This window comes from Lactuca virosa, chromosome 8 (genome assembly GCF_052849685.1).
Source record: "Lactuca virosa cultivar CGN04683 chromosome 8, Lactuca_virosa_CGN04683_v6, whole genome shotgun sequence".
Taxonomy (NCBI): domain Eukaryota; kingdom Viridiplantae; phylum Streptophyta; class Magnoliopsida; order Asterales; family Asteraceae; genus Lactuca; species Lactuca virosa.
In genome coordinates, this window is record NC_136433.1 from 139711527 (window position 1) to 139723034 (window position 11508).

Consider the following 11508-nt stretch of genomic DNA (forward strand, 5'->3'; position numbering starts at 1 on the left):
TATCTATAACATGAAGGTCCACCTAATTTCAATGGTCATATGAGCCATTTTTTTTAGTTATTTAATGAAAAAAGTTTAGTAGACTAGATTCTCCGTCCTATATTTATAGGTTTATTATTTTAATTTAATAATTAATCTAATTTATGAAATGTACAAATTTAAATTTTAACTACACGATTACTAATATGGAATTTGATGTGTGCTTAAAAGGTCAAACTTCAGGGCATGATCCTTTGTTTTTAATCGATGTTTATCGACATTTTTTGTTAGTAAAAATTTCTAGAAACTTTCCTTCCTTCCCAAAAATATATAAAAAACAATGTGTTTAAAAAATAAAATATCATAGGACTTTTAAACGCAACCGCAACCGATTGGACTGAATCGGGTGTCCAGTTCGAGTATCTGTTCCTTGAATTTTTATGTTTTGGTTTCGGTTTTATCAGTTCCGTGTTGGTTCAGTCCGTTTCCAGAAAGGATCTCATCCCGATATAAATGAAATAAAACATAGAACATAACTAAATTGTATAAGAATGGAATATCACTATGTAGGAGAGGTGGAGGCTCGGAATATTTATAAATCTTCTAAAATAAACGGGATAACCGTTTAATCAATAAATAAAAATACTTTCAAAAGATTATGCATTGGAAAACACGATAAACACTAATACGAGACATCAAATTTATATAATACGACCACAATAAACACGACACGACAAAACAATCATAACATAAATAACAATTAAATTAGTTTATTTAATTAATACTTAATTACACAAAACACATTACACGACAAACATATATTAATTTCGTGTCAAACTTTGTACCTGACACGACACAAACAAAAATTCGAATTTTGATTTGGTCCCATTTTCGTTTCGTGCCATATACATTTGTCCTATTATCTCATGTATTGACGCCACAAACCTACTTTAGATCCGGTTAACCATTGCGATGTTCCAACACTTTGGTTGTGGATACTTTTGACAAGTCCAATGACTTTAATCAAATTTTGTCAAGATTGCAACTTGCGAGGAGTGCACTAATAATACTAGTTCTATATATTTTTCTTTTGCAGGAGTAAACCTGATCTACCAACATCAGTTTTATCTGCGTTTCATATCTTTATTCTATAAACATGAATGATCAGATATTGCGAGAAAAAAGAAAAGGTTGCCAGCCTCCATATCCATTGACTGTTCAGACTTGAAACTTCAGTCGTCGCTGATTGACAGTGAGCCGACCTCCATGTATGCCAGTATTTGTTATCTTTGAAACCGATCTAATGTTTTTGATTGTGTAGTAGTTGTCTAGTTGAGCTGGATTTCAGGGTTTAATTCCTAAAAAGTTTGAAACCGTTTGATTGATTGCATAGTGGTTGAATTTTGAAAACGTTTCGATCTTGGTTATTTGTGGAATAGTGGACACCCAAATAATGAAATAAGCAATCAATAAGTTATGAGTGGACAAAACAAAGCCGCGTGTAATAGGCTGTAGGCACACAAATTTGTAATTTCACGGTTAATGTTTATTTGATGGAGAGATACTCTTTCTGCAAAGGACAAGCATGCACTTTGTAGGTACTTGGCATCTAAAATTCCAAAAAAATAAACAAATGAACCAAATTTTTCATTCCTGATTTGCGATTTACAAGTTTATTTAATTGGGGTTATGTATGAGATTATCTTAATCTGATCTTCGGATCCATAATTAATAAGGTCCCATGAAATATAATTTGTTAATTTGCCATGTACAAGAAGAATATAGTTTATATAAAAGTCATCCTACACAATAAATTAATTAATTAATTAAGTTACAACTTACAAGCAATAAGAATATTGAAAGTACAACTGCCTAATACAGGGACAGTTTTTTAAAGATTGGTATAATGAAAGGGTCCTCCTATTCGTACGAAACGAGTCGTGTAATTGTTTTGGTATTTGTGTCTGAAGTTTGAAAACTGACAATCTGTCACAACCGCTTTATATATGAAAATGTTATTATATAATTTCTCATTAATCCATTTATTAATACACAATGTTCATATTTCATCCTATACTTTTTCGACTTTTAAAAATTCACTATATTAATCTATTCTATTAGAAATATGCTCATATGTGTATGATAATATTTAAAAATATATACATAATTTTTAACCTATAGTATTAGTCTAATTCATTTGTAAACTCAATCAACATTTAAAAATTAGTTTTTAAAAACTCAATTAGTATTTAAAATTAATTAGTGTTTTAAAAAATTAGCATTTAGAGTTGGTGTTTAAAAACTCAAGTAGTATTTAAAATTAACATTTACAAACTCAATTAACGTATTAGAACTCAGTTGGCGTTTAAAAACTCAATTAGTGTTAATTAGAAAATAACACTTTCATAAGTTTAAAATTATACAAATATTGAAGGATCATAAACCGTTATTAAATTAGTGTTTTTTTCTAACATGGGAAATCCATCGGCATTTCGTTTTTTTTAATATGTATATAAATAAAAAAGAAAGCTATAAATAAAATGGGAAAATACAAATCTAGCAATTTTTGTTAATTATTTATCAAAAAATAGCCAAAAAAAATAATACTTAGCCAAAAATAGCCCTTAAAAACGTAGTCAACTTTTGGTTGACTACGGTCAACGTTGTTGACTATTATTTTATGCCTTAAAGTAGTGTTTCGTGCTAATAGGCTACTGTTTCACGGACCCGTTTACTTTTTCGTGGCCCATTAGCCCAAAGTATATAATGAAATTTTTTTCAGATTAGGTCATTTTTCCTATTGTTTTCTTTGGTTTGGCTACATTTTTGTCTCAATGGAGCACCCGAAGAACAACCAGGTTTGTCTACTTTTCATCAAAATTTTACCGTGTTTGTGATTAGGAGTAGGTTTTGTATATGTGGTTAAATTTTTTTTGAAAAAAATCGAAAAAAAATATCTAAAACTGTAGGTTTCATACTAAACCTACGGTGTACAAGTGTCGATGATTAGACTTCAAGTTTGTTGCACAACAAGTGTGTTGGTCAACAACTTTTGTGACTTGGAAAGCAGTAGTCGATTTGTTTCCCCTTGCCCTAACCATCCAAGAACAATTTTCTACCAAACAAACCACCTCGAACCTCTCTTTGCTCGATCTGGTAGTCTTATATTGCTTACCTTGTTCCATGCATTGTCTTCCAATTGCAAGCTTGAGCAACTCTTTGTCATAAAAAATGTCTAGAACCTTAATCTCTTCATTTATATCCAGCCTCTGACATGGAATGTTCACATCATCGTTTACAGGACACGAAGGCACTGGGGGCATACCATGAAACATGTTATCTGAATAAATAAGTTTAGGTTCATCATCAAATTCTTCTCCGTTAGAATCACTCTCTAGGACGGATATATCCAACTTATCATAATCCGCAAACTCGCCATATCCTTTTAGTTCACCATAATTGGAACATATTAAGTAAAAGGTTTAAAATAAAATTTTGAAAAACAAAAGGTAAATTTTGAAAGATAAATAAAAGCATGAGGACAACATTTGAAAATTAAAATAACATTATATTCGGGATATATATATATATATATATATATATATATATATATATATATATATATATATATATATATATATATATATATATATATATTGGGTGCTCCTATATACACGAATAAAATCGTGTAATTGATATGTGTATTAATATGTGTGCCAATCATTCTATCTCAATTATTGTATTAATATGTGTGTCAATCATTCTATCGATAAAATGTAATATTACAATTTTATACCCTCAGTTTACGTTGTAGTTTTAAAAAAGACCCTAGATTTTATCAATTTAAATCTTAAACCCTTAAAACTTTATTAATTTTGAAAACTAACAAATAGAAACATATTATTTATTCATAAAAGTTGTATAATTAAAATGATCTCATTAATACATTTACAAGAAGAGTAATAATGAATATTATTAAATATTAATAGAAAAAAATTAATTTGTTAAATAAGAAATATAAACTATGAAACATTAACAAAAATAGAAGGGATAAAAATGAAAATTTGGTTACAAGTTCTTTCTATATATAGATTTTCTTATATGTTAAACTGAAAGTGACTTGCAATGTTATTTTGAAAGTAACTTTCCTTAAAAGCAAACATACGATACTTGTTATAAATATAGATTTTATTAAATGACAAGTTGGGAAGAATGGATGGGTGACACATATTATGAGGTATTTGTACTTAACCTTTCTTATTATTATTATTATTATTATTATTATTATTATTATTATTATTATTATTATCATTATTATTATTATTATTATTATTAAATGTATGTTTTTCTCTTTGTTATGTTTAGAGAGATGATATTCATCCAATGGAGACAAATGAAGTAGATGAAAATAATAGCTTCAATGAAAGTAACTATTTTTTCGACGACACATCGCCATTTGAAACGGATATTCATCCAATGGACACAAATGAAGCAGATGAAAATGAAAGTTTGAATGAAAGTCGTTATTTCTTCGATGACACATCACCATTCAAAACAGATAAGGTATAAATTCATTAGTATGTTGTTACAGTAATGTTAGCATCGAGTGGATTTGTTAGCTACTGATAATAATATAATTGTCAGGTGTTCAATTCTCGTCAAGAATTGATGGATTGAGTGCAAAATATGGCAAATACTTTAGGTTATGTCATTGTCATAAAAAATTTGAAACGTAACTTTAATGTTGTATTTCAATGTGACTGTGGAGGTACATACAAAAGTACAAAAATCTCTAAAAAAAAAACAGGGACAAAAAAAATTAATTGTCCATTTAGCCTACAGGGTAAATATTCGTCAGTAGAAAATTCTTGGAAGATAAAAATGATATGTGAATTTCATAACCATGAGCCGTCATTATATTTGGAAGGTCATCCTTATCCACAACGGCTAACTGAATATGAATGTTGAGTAGTGGAAGATTTGTTGAAAAAAAATGTCAAACCAAAAGATATATTATCTGCACTAAAAAACCTAAATCCAAAAAATGTATCTACTCTCAAAACTATCTACAATGCAGACGAAAAACATCGACGTAGGGAGAGAGAAGGTAAAACTCAAATGCAAGGTGTTATGGAATTTCTAGATCAAAATGGATATGTTTATTATAGTCGTGCAAATGTTTTGACAAATAAGTTAGAAGATTTATTCTTTGCTCATCCAAGATCATTAGAAATATGGTGTGCATTTCCACATGTCTTGTTAATGGATGCAACATATAAGACAAACAAGTACGTGATGCCTCTATTGGAGATTGTTGGTGTAACTCCAACAAATATGACATTTTCCATTGCATTTGTGTACATGCATGAAGAAAAACAGTCCAACTATGTTTGGGCTTTAGACTGTCTAAAATCGGTAATGGAAGGATGTATGTTGCCGCGTGTTATTGTGACCGATAGAGAAATGGCTCTCATGAACGCATACGCTATTATATTTCCAGATGCTAAAGGATTACTTTGCAGATGACATATAAATAACAATATCATGAAGAAATGCAAATCATGTTGGGATGTTCTTTATACGTCATGGACGAGGTTGGTTAACTCTGAAACAAAGGAAGCATACAACAAGAATTTGGCACAAGTTGAAAAAATTACGAACAATTATCCAGGTATTTTTAAATATACATTATAATATGTTATAATTCATTACATCAACTGAAATTTGTTTATGTATTTCAGATGCATTTTCTTATCTAAACAAAACATGGTTGACACCACACAAAGAAAAGTTTGTGTCTGCATGGACCGATAAGTTTCTTAACTTTGGCAACCACACAACTAATAGAGCTGAAAGTCAACATGCCAAGTTAAAAAGATATGTCGAAACATCGCGATCAGATATCGCCAAATCATTGAAGCGTATTGCTGATGTTGTTGAGTCACAATACACAGGTATAAAAGCGAGTCTTGCGCATAACAAAATTTTTATTGTACATCGGTACTACGAAATACCACATCTAAAACCATTGTGTCGTTTCGTTTCAATTTATGCACTTGATATCATTTTCAAAGAATATGAGCGGTCCAAAGAATTTGGATTTGTTTATGAAAATTGTGGATGTCAAGTACGTACAAGTTATAGGCTGCCATGTGCGCATGAACAAGCTATATTTGTTAAAAAAGGTCATTATGTACCGCTTCATTCAGTCGATAAGTTTTGGAAGAAACTTGATTTATTAGAATGCAAATCATTAGAAGATGACAATTTGGGTTGTGCAGTTGAGGTAAATATGTTTAATGCTCATTACGAAAAACAATCAAGACCTGTTAAGTTAAGTTTAGCAAGGAAGTTACTAAACTTAATCACGCCGTCAACAACTTTAGTTTCTGAACCTGCTACTCACAAAAATACTCGTGGGCGCCCCTCCTTAAAGAAGAAACTTTTCAAGAAAACCCATATCGATTTAAACCAGGACCCACCAACTCAAGATCCACCACCTCAAGATCAACCGACTCAAGCGCCACCAACTCAATATCCATCTCGACGCAGCATTTCTACTTATACGCCTGATTATATGCGGTCTAATTTGTTTGATCTAAACCAGGAACCGGATAGGCACAGTACGTACTCGTTCCGAGAACCTCCAATGTTCAACTCAACTTTTAATCAGGAACAATCGATGCATAACTCGTACTTCAACCAAGAACAAGTAATGTATAATTCAGATCCACTTATGAATGAAATTCCGTATGAATTTCATCCATATGTCACAAACATACAAAACGTGAGGGGAGATGGAAATTGTGGATTTCGTGCAATAGCTGCGTGTCTCGGTTATAGTGAAGATAATTGGCGTCAAATCCGCTTAGATTTACAAACTGAGTTGTTAGCACACCCAGCTGAGTACGCACAGATTTTTTATTACGATTTAAACACCATACATCACTCATTGAATTTCAATGGATCACATTTCGCACCAAAAGATCGTTGGTTGATTATGCCGGTCACTAGCTTTCTCATTGCTAACAAGTATAGTGTAATAGTTATTTTTCTAAGCAAAGATAGTCCATCAACATGTTTTCCACTATGGCTTGGTCCCCAAGACATCTCAACTCATAGAGTTGTTGTTGTTGCTCTTGTTAGAGGTGATCATTATGTGAAGGTTGATTTACATGGAGCATATCCAATGCCTACTATTTTGCCACTTTGGCGTCACAACAGATCATTACGGTCTGCTGGATGGGAAACTGTTTATGCTGCTCGCCTGAATTCATACATTTCTCCATTTGCAACACACAGTAATTGTAACAATTCTACAGTTATAATATCTGATAATTAATAAAATCAAGTTTATGTTTTGTTGTTTATAATTATTAAGATCTCTATAAATAAAAAAAAATTGTTTTTTTTAATTTAGCAAACATATACGGAGTCTAATTGAAAATTTACGTCACAAATTCCATAGTTATTTGGCTTTAGCTACGGAATTTCATGTTTTTGCTATGAAATTTTTCCGTATCTAAATCGAAAATTTTTTGTAGTGTATATAGAAAACAATACATATTTTCTAATTATATATTTTTAATAGAGATGCGTATTGGACGGTTTGGTTTGGTTATTGGCCATAGTGAACCTTATTGCTATCAATAGGAACAATCATGAGATTATCGGTTAACAATAATTACATAAAAAAAATAATTTTAACAAACCATGTAAATCTATATTAAATTTATTGTTTACATATAATTAAATATATAAGATTATTGACTCGGTTTCCTTGTAAAACAAAAGTATGAGGACAAAATTTGACTTGATTATGTTTTTATGCAATTCCTTAAAAGGTAAATTTTGAAAGATAAATAAAAGTATGAGGACAAAATTTGAAAACATAATTGGAACATATTAAGTAAAAGGTTTAAAATAAAATTTTGAAAAACAAAAGGTAAATTTTGAAAGATAAATAAAAGCATGAGGACCCTCTTTGAAAATTAAAATACCATTATATTCGGGATTTATATACATGAGATTTGAGATTTGATTGATGGAAGACTGCTTTGCAATAATTATTCGTGCATATAGATATTTATTCGTGTCTTTAGAATTACCCATAATGAAAAGAGTTAACGTCATTAAATAGTAACGGCTAATATGGCAATCACATGTGACATGACAATATGAAAGGTGTGTAGACATAGGGTTATTGTTACTGTACCCCAACAATCTTTAGTATAAAGGTTTAAATGGTCCCTCGTGATATTTTTTGCCTTTAAAGGTATCAACTAGTATTTTACGGGTCATTTTGGTAATTTTACCTATGGTAGAAGGTAACACTCTCTCCAGTGGATCCGGTCTCGTCCTAATTCCTCCCACCCTCTCTAGTGCAGAGCCCTTGAGCTTTGCTTCAGCGTTGCGCTTGAACGGCTCCCCACCGCCTCGTCATCTCCTGTCGTCACCGAGCCACCGATTTCTAACGCCCTCATGGCGGCTTTAAAACGGGCGCAAGCCCATCAGCGACGTGGGTGCCCGGAGCAACAACAACAACCGCTGTTAGCAGTGAAGGTGGAGCTATAACAACTAATTATATCGATACTTGATGATCCGAGTGTGAGTCGTGTCATGCGTGAAGCAAGCTTTTCGAGTCTGGCGGTTAGAGCTACAATCGAACAGTCAATAAGTAATAATGTTTCCGGGAGTCAGTTAATTTTGGGGATTGGATTTCGGCCATCTCCGTCGCCGGCGACAACCCCTGTTTCAATACCCATAAACCAGAATTTGTATTTGAACCCAAGGTTACAGCAAGGGAATCTTCAATCAACTCTATCATCATCATCATCTTTTCCAAGGAATCTTTATTTAAACCCATGATTACAGCAAGTTAATCAGCAAAAGAACGACGAAACAACTCAAAGAAATCTTTATCTGAATCCACGATTACAGCAACAACAACAGGGGAATTCAAGTTTAAATCAATCAGGACACGAAAAGAACGATGATGTAAAAAGGGTTATCGAGATATGACAAAACCCAAGAAAAATAATCCAATTCTAGTCGGCGAATTAGGCCTGAAGCAATTCATAAAGAGATCTTGAGACACATAGAAAATAATGAATTTTTAACAAAAGAACTGAAGAACGCTGAAGTGTTTTACTCATCGTCTGCCATTATAGCTCATCGATTTCACCTCCATTTACTGTAACTTTCCATAAAACATCATCCACTTCTTCATCTTCTCCAAAAATCAGCACAATTGTTCTGTTCTGTTCATTGTCGTGATTTTGGCCGTTTTGTTCTTCATCTCCGGTTTACTCGTTAGATTCTTAACAAAACACAACTCTTAATCACAATCATCTCAATCAAATCGGTTCCTAGATGGGTCTCTATCCGGAAACTCCAACAGCTTTTACATTTACATGATTCCAGTTTAGATCAAACATTCTGAAATCGATTCCCAAATGGGTCTCCACCCTTTGATTGTGTTGTTTGTTTATGCGAGTTTTCTGAAAACGATTAAGATTACTCCCAACATGAAGCATTTGGGGAAAGTCGTGAGAGGAATGAAGAATGTGGTTGCTCTCTTGTTCTTTCCCATCTCTTTCTCAACTTCATAAGCAAAACCAACAAGAAAAGATGTAGATGTGAAGACGAAGCTGTGATGGTGTATTTGAGGGAATAGGCAAAGACCTTTGACTTTTGAGGGAAACTAATGATTAGGATCAGGGAAACCAATGTGGCATATGAAAAATGATGATTAGGATGGGGTCACCGGGTGACCCCTTCAAATTTTCCATAATGACCTTTTAAAAGATAATAACAAAAGTTCGTACTCTTCAAAGGCAAAAAAAATAATCACGAAGGACCATTTAAATCAATATACTAAAGATTGTTGGGCTATAATGACAATAACCCGTAGACATACACTTCATTCTAATCTACTATACTCTATACATATGTTACTTTATTAGTATATTATTCCCTAATCAGTTCACACTACTTTTAATATTTAATGTTTACATTACAAGTATTATTACACTCATATTGGAGGCTGCACAATGCAATTAGGGGTACGTATAGAAATACAATAACTTCTAAATAATAAATATATTAATTAAATTTTTTTTCAAAACCCGACTAATAGTTACATTTCCTAAATATACTAATTAATTTTATTTATTTTTTAATTAGTATATATATATATATATATATATATATATATATATATATATATATATATATATATATAAGTGATGTAAATATTCATTCCAAGTTATCACTAATTTAGGCTGGTTATATAAAATTTGCCGGTTCCATATATATATATATATATATATATATATATATATATATATATATATATATATATATATATATATATATATATATATATATGGAACCGGCAAATTTTATATAACCAGCCTAAATTAGTGATAACTTGGAATGAATATTTACATCACTTATAATTAAATTTAAACAAGAAGATTTAAAAGTAATCTAGCGGCACCAGTTTGATTAAGAGTATTAATTAAATTTAAACAAGAAGATTTAAAAGTAATCTAGCGGCACCAGTTTGATTAAGAGTATTAATATAAACATCCTTGTCTAAATTAGTGATAACTTGGAATAAATATTTTTACCGGTAACAACAATATACAATATTTAATATCAACATCATTGCCTACCAGTTTCTCTAAATATTAATACATGAACTATATCAAAAGTAGGCTAAGAAGTTAGAATCTAAATTAAGAATGATTTTATTTCCTTGAATATCAGATTTACGGTATTATAGACAAATTTTAATTTAATTCTTAAATTTTCTATGTGGTCGTATTTATATGGTAGAATCAAATTGTATAATTACAATTAACATTTATTTATTAAACTTTGTATGTAGATATGAAACAATAATAAGTATATTTTTGAAGGAACATTGTTCAAAATAATTTACATAATCTAAATACATGTTAATTTAGTTCATTTTCTACACTTTCCTATAAGATTGAATTTTTTTTTTGTCATGTTACATTCAAAAGATGGGTTATTAGAACAGACGCCTTAGGTGTTTGACGAAATGTCTCAAAGAATCTGACACAAGTTCTCTACACTCACCTCACAACGTGGTATAAATTTTGGTTTTTGTTTTCTTGATTTTTAGCATCATGTGTTTTTGTTGTTTGCAACTTTGTAGTGTTACATGTTTTTTTTTTGTCTTGTCCTCAGGTTTTTCTATCTCTGATAGAGCTTCATTTTTTATATTTATTGTAAACTATCGATTCAGTCTATTGCACTTTGTTATGACTTTTATCAACGTCATAAGATTCTAATAAAGTATCCATTTCTTGATCTTTTAGAAAAAGATATTCTAACTGTATTATCATCTACGACTGTGATATTCTATTTTGTTGATTAAGCGATCTATGATTTGGCTAAGATGGTTTTACGGATTATGTTTGACCTGATAATTGTTTTTGTCATCAAAAAATACATCCAACAAAAAGTGAAAAACGATTTTTTTAAATTAATACCATC

At 30.9% G+C, this 11508-nt stretch overlaps 1 long non-coding RNA gene across 1 annotated transcript; it reads left to right on the forward strand.

Moving 5' to 3' along the window:
- The first annotated feature begins 4456 nt into the window (after positions 1-4456).
- On the forward strand, positions 4457-5956 carry LOC145134688 (uncharacterized). Its single transcript, XR_013719279.1, has 3 exons — positions 4457-4542; positions 5502-5650; positions 5721-5956. It is a non-coding gene; the product is annotated as an uncharacterized LOC145134688 (long non-coding RNA).
- The last annotated feature ends 5552 nt before the right edge of the window (positions 5957-11508 follow it).